Genomic DNA, 7,977 nt, shown 5'->3' with positions numbered 1-7,977 from the left:
CACAATGGTTATGCGTTTTCATTGGATGGATAATCGAAGCCATGTTTTTTTCCTTTCTCTTGGGTTTGTTGTGTGAGTAGCCTATAGGATTAAGTTAGTTACCGCAGGCAGTGGATTTAGCTTCCTGTCTTTGGTCCAGTGGTAGATTGATTGTTTGGTCTATGAGCTGTTATGGGTTTTAATCCAGGTGAATGCCCATGGGCTGCCTATAACTGTGTGAAATATGTAGTTTTACTGGGCTGGGATGAGAGAATCCATCGAAGCATGGTGTAGGGATTGTGGTTCCTGTGTGCTAAGAAGAAAGGCTAGCACCAGCCAGAAAGCCCCATTACAGCCAATAATCAACCGCTAGCCGCTGGAACTCGTTGCTCTAGATCATGTCAAACTCTCACCAAGCAGGAATAGATACATTAGCCCACCATCCCACCCAAAGAGCAACTTCTGCTGCGCAGCTGGCTTTCTAGGCAGCAGCGCTATTGTGATGTCAGCGGGGGACATTGTGACAAGCCAGTGTTCCGTCACTTCATGTTGTGCACTGTTCAAATGGAAAATACATCAACAGGCAGACTACAGAAAAGCTTACTGACAAAGGATAGAGAGGGGCTTTCTCAGAGGGCTTTTTACAGTTTGTCTATTCCCAATTAGCCGTTTAAGTATGCTTAATGAAAGTACTAATTCTTTCATAGGCCGCCCATTCTTAGTATTTGACGTTCCTTATATTGCGGTATCAGGCTTCGCAGCAGGTTGCAAAACATTCATCACCCATGACTGTCCCCAATTGGGCTCAGAAGCTAAATGTCTATCATGACCTCTCTTTTTGAAAGTCCAAGAGCAAGCAAACTCTTCCTCCAGGAGAGGGAGCCAACAGATCACTAAAGACATCATCATTGCTCAAAGAAAACACCGAAAAACAATGGAAGCTTTAATTGGAGTGGAATCTGATAGACAGCACCTGATGCCAAGTCTGCATCTTCTAACACCTGCAGTCACTGCAGCAGCTGAATCCAATGTGTCCAAAAGGGATCTATTCTATTCAATTGCAAATGATCTAGATAAGACTGAGAATAAGATACTGCACGGGACATAGCAGAGTTGGTCAAGTTGAGTGGAGATGAGTTTGCTATTTGGCACAGCTTTTGCATCAATAAAGCAAGTAAAAGGTGTGAAAGATAAAAAAAAAGGGTGAAAGTGTGAAAAGTGAATTGGCCAAATTGAGGTGCATATAAAGTTTTTGCTTTCTTTCAATTCACTAATGGGGCTCATTTGAATCAGGTGAATTGAGTTCTGCTTTTGGAAACTCGGTTAAGAAGGGGTGCACCGGTCCTGGAGGTACTGCAATACCAGGTCAATGCGTGGAGTGGACAGAGCAAGATTTTTTCCATCTCCTTGTTCTAAAAATCCATTTAATATATGGTCCCTAGAGAGGGGACGTATCAGATATTAAACTGATAAGAACAGATTTAATTTTTTTTTTTTCTGTTTATCAGTAGGACTTCAAAATAACAAAGGTGATCGCCTCCCGTTGCCTGGGAACCGTCCAGGCACAAGAGGGCTATGTGTCACCAGAAGGCACACACACTCCCTCAAGGCCGGCAGACGTGCAATCCCAGGCACCTTCCAGTACCGACCAAGGTAGCGTCCTCCGAAACTACACTTGATCTTAGCCAAAAGGCCGAGAAGCTATAACCCGAATTGGTTACGGCCTTGAGTGGCACCCTGGCCTATACCGGACACATCTTAGGGAGAGGGAGACAAACCCACGCCTACAGAAGACATTTTGTCACCCAAGCCAAACCCTTGAAAAGGCTGTTTTGCAGAGCAAAAACAAGGAGAATGGTGCTTTTTGCAGCCGCCGCCCACTGCAATGAATCTGAATAACTCCTCCTTTTGGGCACAAGCACCTCCCCTCCCCCTTGCAGTCTTTCCAATTCATGATACAAAAAGACGGACGGACAGGACAGGACAGGACCATCTGCCTGACTTTCCGTCACTGCCACCCTTTGCCATCCTTGCCCGTAGAAAGCCCTTTCATCATCCCCAAACCCTAATCTTTTCCCTTCCCTTCCCAGCTGCGTCTCACTCCCTTTCATTAGGAAGTGAGCGCAGCCTTTTCTCCGTTCTGCACATGCGCGACGTTAAACACAAATGCGCAGGTGTGCGTTCCATTAGCCTCACTGCATTCCACTCCCATACAGGAAGTGGGCACAGCTATTACTACGGTCGCACATAAAAGAACCCACGGCCACCACTGCACATAGCTGACTCCACCACAGGACACCCACTTCTACACCAACGCAGGTAAGACAGGATCGGCACCTCTATGCTCCCGTTACAATCAGGCTCAGTCACCATGTGATAACGCTCTCAACTCTTTAGTTGCAGGCTCCCCTTGCTTCACCTCCACTGGCTGTGCTGCCATTTCCTCTCCCACCTGGAAGGTATACTTTATTCCACTATTTTCCTGTTTCTCTCTTCCCCCTTTTCCCATAACCTACTTTTATCTGCATTTATGGGGTATCTATATGCTATTTACATCATAGTTTTATTCATTAATATGGAAGGGAAGAGTGCCCATGAGAGTGTTGAACTGCGGAGAGCAAAAGATTAAGCTGCTCCGATTTGCCACCATTGATAAGCTGTTCTCAGTAGATACACATGCTATCCAAACAGCAGTATCCACCATTGCTTCAGCCCACCCATTCAGTGACAGCTCACCAAGTCAGCCAGAGGAGTGGTGTAAGGAATTACACGTAGGCACTGACTCCACACCTTCACATCACAAGAAGGGGGTCTACAGGCTAGTGCAAGAATACGAGCAAGTCTTCAGCAAACATCCGCTAGACTTTTGAAAAATAAAAGGGGTCAAACACTACATCCCCACAAGTGCACACCCACCCATCAAAGAGAGATATAAGCCAAATCTACCTGCACATTACCAGTGTACCAAGGACATGTTGAGCAACATGAAGGAGGCTGGGGTTATCCGTGACAGTTGTAGCCTCTGGGCAGCTCCGTTGGTCCTGTTAAAGAAGAAGGACAGCACCACTCCCCTGTATTGAGGAATAGCTAGCTGCATTGACAACTGCAAATTATTTTTCTACCCTTGATCTCACTAGTCACTATTGGCAAGTGTCCGTTGCTGAGGCAGACCGGGAGAAGACCGCCTTTGCCACCCCGATGGGTCTCTGCGAGTTCAAAAGCATGCCCTTCGAGCTGTGCAATTTGCCAGGAACCTTCCAGAGGCTGATGGAATGCTGCTTGGGATACCGAAACTTTGAAACGGTACTGCTATACCTTTATGATGTTATTGTTTATTCTAACGCAAACAAGATTTTAGGGTGTATAAAAAGGGAGATTAGATCCGATGATCCCAACGTATTGTTACCCCTCTATAAATCACTTGTAAGGCCACATCTGGAATATGGGGTAAAGTCCTGAGCAGGTTGATAACCATTGGTTTGAGCATGGTAGGGTGTAGTACGCATCTTCCTGCATCGGTAAAAGCTGCAGAAGTCCTTGAAGATTTCCGCTTCAAAGGCAGTGCCTTGATCTGTGAGGACTCTCTCTGAGTAGCCATGAGGTCTGCATAAGTGTGCTTGGAAGACCTTCGCTGCAGTATGGGCCATTAGATCTTTGACTTGTACCACAACCATAAATCTCGAGTAGTTGTCTACCATCGTAAGTGCATACGTGAGCTCACCTCGATATTCTGCAACAAAACTCCCTTTTTCGATTTCAGTTTCAGCAAACACTCCTCTTCCTGTAGAAAATATTTATCATTACCTAAGACAGTCATTCTAATGCATGACAATATTAAGGCAATTTAGTTAAAACTTGTTTTAACTCACCTTTAAGGGGATTGATGTATTTCATGGTCAATCCAGGTTTGTCAGTGATGGCACTGACATAATGTATGGCGTCTTTTTCGGGCGTTATCCTTTGCCTTTTCATTGTGAAAATCCAGTTGCCTATATCAAAGCAAATTCTACTACTTGTAAAGTATGCAGAAAATGAAATGTAGAACATATAACATCAACTGCTTAGGAACGCATCATAGGTTAGTACTTAAAAGGATATTGTCATGTTCTAGTCATAATGCAAGCTGGACATTTTTCATGTTACCCTGTAATCGCCGGCCTGTTCTAATGCTCACAAGCCAAGATATAGGCTCAGCTGCTAAGGCTTCCCTCTGCCTTCTGAATGAAAATTGAATATGTCTGGCTCACTGTGTATATAGCAGGTGCTCAGAAAAAATAAGAGTCAATTCAATAGAAATAGCTCTGGCACACTATAGTGATCAATAACGTAAGAAAAGAACTCTTAGAATGCTGAAAATTCTTTATTTGTGCAAAAGGATAATTCATCCAACGTTTCGAGCTTGTTTTTAGGTCTTTATCAAGGATAAAGTTATCTAAGATCATAAAGGGTTACAAAACCATATAAACACGTAATTAGTACATAGTACAACATAACAGTACAATATATTGCTACTTGAGAGTACAATGGGTCAAATGACCATGATGCACATACAAAAAAATTTTCCAAAGCCATAGTGAAAACATTTGTACTGAGGAAAGAAAATTTCCACATGACCTATCTGGAGAAACATTCTGGATCAAACAACCAAAAATAGTCAAGCAGGTAAATACACACCTATATGGATAACAGGATGATATGTGTTCAATTGTATAGCGTCATTGCCATTAAGGTACAAATGGAAAACTTGCAATCCTATATAGTGAAGGAAATGAACACATATCATATCAAAGAACACAGGAACATGGGTGTGAGAAAAACCTCAATGTTTATACTTTGTTCTTTATAATGGTGTGAACATGTATATGTCTCAGTACCTTATGAACTTGAGAATTCTAGTGAGTAGATGATGAAAGCCTATTCCAGAACTGGAATCGGTAAATAATTGTAGGTGGAATCTAAATGAAAAGATGGTACAAGTGTTATCATGACACTTGGGCTATAACACAATGGACCGTGTGACAAAGAAGAAAGGAGAGAAAGAAGAGGAAGAAAATGGAACTACCTGTAACATTACGTGATAGTCACTGGTAAGTATCACTTGACAATTCAGGTGAAAAAGGATTCCTTTATTAAAGGGTTCTCAGTCGCCTCAGGATCATGAAATACTAGGGTAAATGATATGAGAATGGGTAAGAAGCACCACTAAAGGAAATATGAGATGCAGGACATATATCTATAAACCCCTGAACTACATGATAGAAATAAAAAGAAGAAAAAAGAAAAAAAAGAAGAAAGAAGAAGAACACATAGAATGCGGAAAGAGAATGGGTACAACTACCTGAGTTACTGCAGGGAGGCCCCTGGTAGGTATTGTGAGGGTTAGTGGAATTCCTTCACTGAAGGGTTCTCAGTTGCCTCAGGTTCGTGAAAAATGCTATAGACAAATAATGCCCGGAGAAAAGGGGTTCATATACAGCGAATAATGGTAATACAAGGTACATGTGTCCCATGTAATAGTATAAATATATATATATTGTACTAAGCTCTACACCAGAAATAGAAAGTAGTCCCTCTGCCTTCTGTCTAGGTGCCCTGAGTTATGTCCTGTAAACTGTCACAGTGACCTAGACACACATGTGTAGTAGGGGAATATCCCTGCTGAGATGCCAGTGCTAGAGCACTCGTTTGCTGTGGAGTTGAACGCTATGTGAGCAGTTCTTACCTTCAATGAGCAGAAGTCTCTTTTTTCAGATTTCAATATCTCTGTGGGTATCTGGCAGAAATATGGAATACTCTTTACTGCTAAGACCCTGTACACCACTCCCACTAAAGGGGGCTTTACACGCTGCGACATCGCTAATGCGGAGTCGTTGGGGTCACGGAATTTGTGACGCACATCCGGCCGCATTAGCGATGTTGCTGCGTGTGATACCGATGAGCGATTTTGCATCGTTGCAAAAACGTGCAAAATCGCTCATCGGTGACATGGGTCTCCATTCTCGATTATCGTTACTGCAGCAGTAACGATGTAGTTCGTCGCTCCTGCGGTAGCACACATCGCTCCGTGTGACACCGCAGAAACGAGGAACCTCTCCTTACCTGCCTCCCAGCCGCTATGAGGAAGGAAGGAGGTGGGCGGGATGTTCCGGCCACTCATCTCCGCCCCTCCGCTGCTATTGGGCGGTCGCTCAGTGACGTCGCTGTGACGCCGCACGGACCGCCCCCTTAGAAAGGAGGCGGTTCGCCGGACACAGCGACGTCGCCGGGCAGGTAAGTATGTGTGACGGGTCTGGTCGGTGTTGTGCGGCATGGGCAGCGATTTGCCCGTGTCGCGCAACAGATGGGGGCGGGTACCCACACTAGCGATATCGGGACCGATATCGCAGTGTGTAAAGTAGCCTTTAGTCACATGACCAAGACTGTATCTGTGTCCCTACAACACACTTGAGACAAATGTGTGTGTGAGCCTGCATTGTGGGGTATATATAATATATTATAGAGCTGGGAAGGATCATTCTAAGCAGTGAGCTGTTCCAGTATTTGTAGGAAAATACCCAGTAGAAGCATCAAACACAGCACCAATACCTCCCATCAGTATTCCACCACAGTGCCATGTAACCCATGCCCTACACTCCCATCTACACCAATACTATACAGGCACAAACTAGTATATCTGACTAAAATTCCCCAAAATATGAAGAACGGCCTATAGTTTAGTGTGGATATAAAATCTATGTGAGCAGAGCTAGAATAGAAATCACTGATCGCATTGAAGTCATTCTGACCATAAATCACCATGATATCAAGGTGAGGAGTTGTGTGTTACTGCTGGGAGGAAAGGGTTAACAGTGGAATATTAAGGTGCATTTCTGTGTGCAGTGTTACTAGTCAATGTAACAATTCAGTATGAGCTGCTCTTGGTGCCGGGGGAGGGAGATGCTCTCCTGAGCAAGATAGATGGGGAATGAACATGATATCTATATAGTGTAAGGCAGGGGGTCTCAAACCAGGTGATCATGTCTGATCAACTGGTTACATTATGTCTGATTACCTTGTCTAACAGTTTTTTCTCCCCTTTCTTTACCTTCCAGGTTCCCATAGTCACGTGAAATATCCCTGTTGCACTTGATTACGGCTCACTATTCACTATAGGATGTCTTATATCTAACATCACACTCTCACCCATCAGCACTCTATAGGTTTGTATAAGGTATGCGCTTACACATCCGGTCCTCCATAGGTATTTCCACTTATGTAACACTATCCCTATGATCACTCATAACTCATACCCTTGTAGTCAATTACAGCCTCCTCTCTCCCCCCTCCCCTTCTCCCTTTCCATCTATAATTTTGCCAGTACAATATTAGTTTACATTAGGCACACACTCACATATTCCTTTCCTTAGTGATTTATTGTAATTCACATTCACATACAATTCTCTATGCCTGCCCCATTACTACATTCATACCTACTTGACCCTATCCTGATACCCCTTGTCTCACCTTGTTGGTCCCTACACCTGTTATCATGTCCTTTCCTGTGTCTGTCTTGTCACACAACACATTTTAGCATATAACTTGTGCTCCTTATTACCTGTCCTGCCTATTAGAATTATGTCCATTATGTCCATGCATGGCCCAATGAATCAAGTCTGTACTTCATATTCATGGTTTAAGCCTTTGGGTTCCAATGTGCCCAGAGTATATATCCAGAAAGATTCCCTTTCTTTGAGCTTCCTAATTCTATTGCCTCCTCTGCGTATGGCTTGGACATGTTCGATGACTTGGAATCTTAATTGGATCACTGTGTGATTATGCGTCACAAAATGGTGTGGGACTGGTAATAGAATCTGCTTACAATGTATTGTTGACTTGTGTTTAGCTCAAAGAAAGAGAATCTTTCTGGATATGTACTCTGGGCACATTAGAACCCAAGGGCTTAAACCGTGAATATGAAGTAAAGACTTGATTCATTGGGCCGTGCACCATGTCACCAAG

The 7,977-nt window shown here is 43.7% G+C and overlaps 1 pseudogene; it reads right to left on the bottom strand.

The window, feature by feature from the left end:
• Positions 1 to 1,307: 1,307 nt before the first annotated feature.
• On the bottom strand, positions 1,308 to 1,513 carry LOC142261445 (U2 spliceosomal RNA; annotated as a pseudogene).
• Positions 1,514 to 7,977: the final 6,464 nt, after the last annotated feature.

Source organism: Anomaloglossus baeobatrachus, unplaced genomic scaffold (assembly GCF_048569485.1).
Source record: "Anomaloglossus baeobatrachus isolate aAnoBae1 unplaced genomic scaffold, aAnoBae1.hap1 Scaffold_223, whole genome shotgun sequence".
Lineage (NCBI taxonomy): Eukaryota > Metazoa > Chordata > Amphibia > Anura > Aromobatidae > Anomaloglossus > Anomaloglossus baeobatrachus.
The sequence above is the reverse complement of the archived record's forward strand: the minus strand, read 5'-3'. Positions and strand labels throughout refer to the sequence as shown.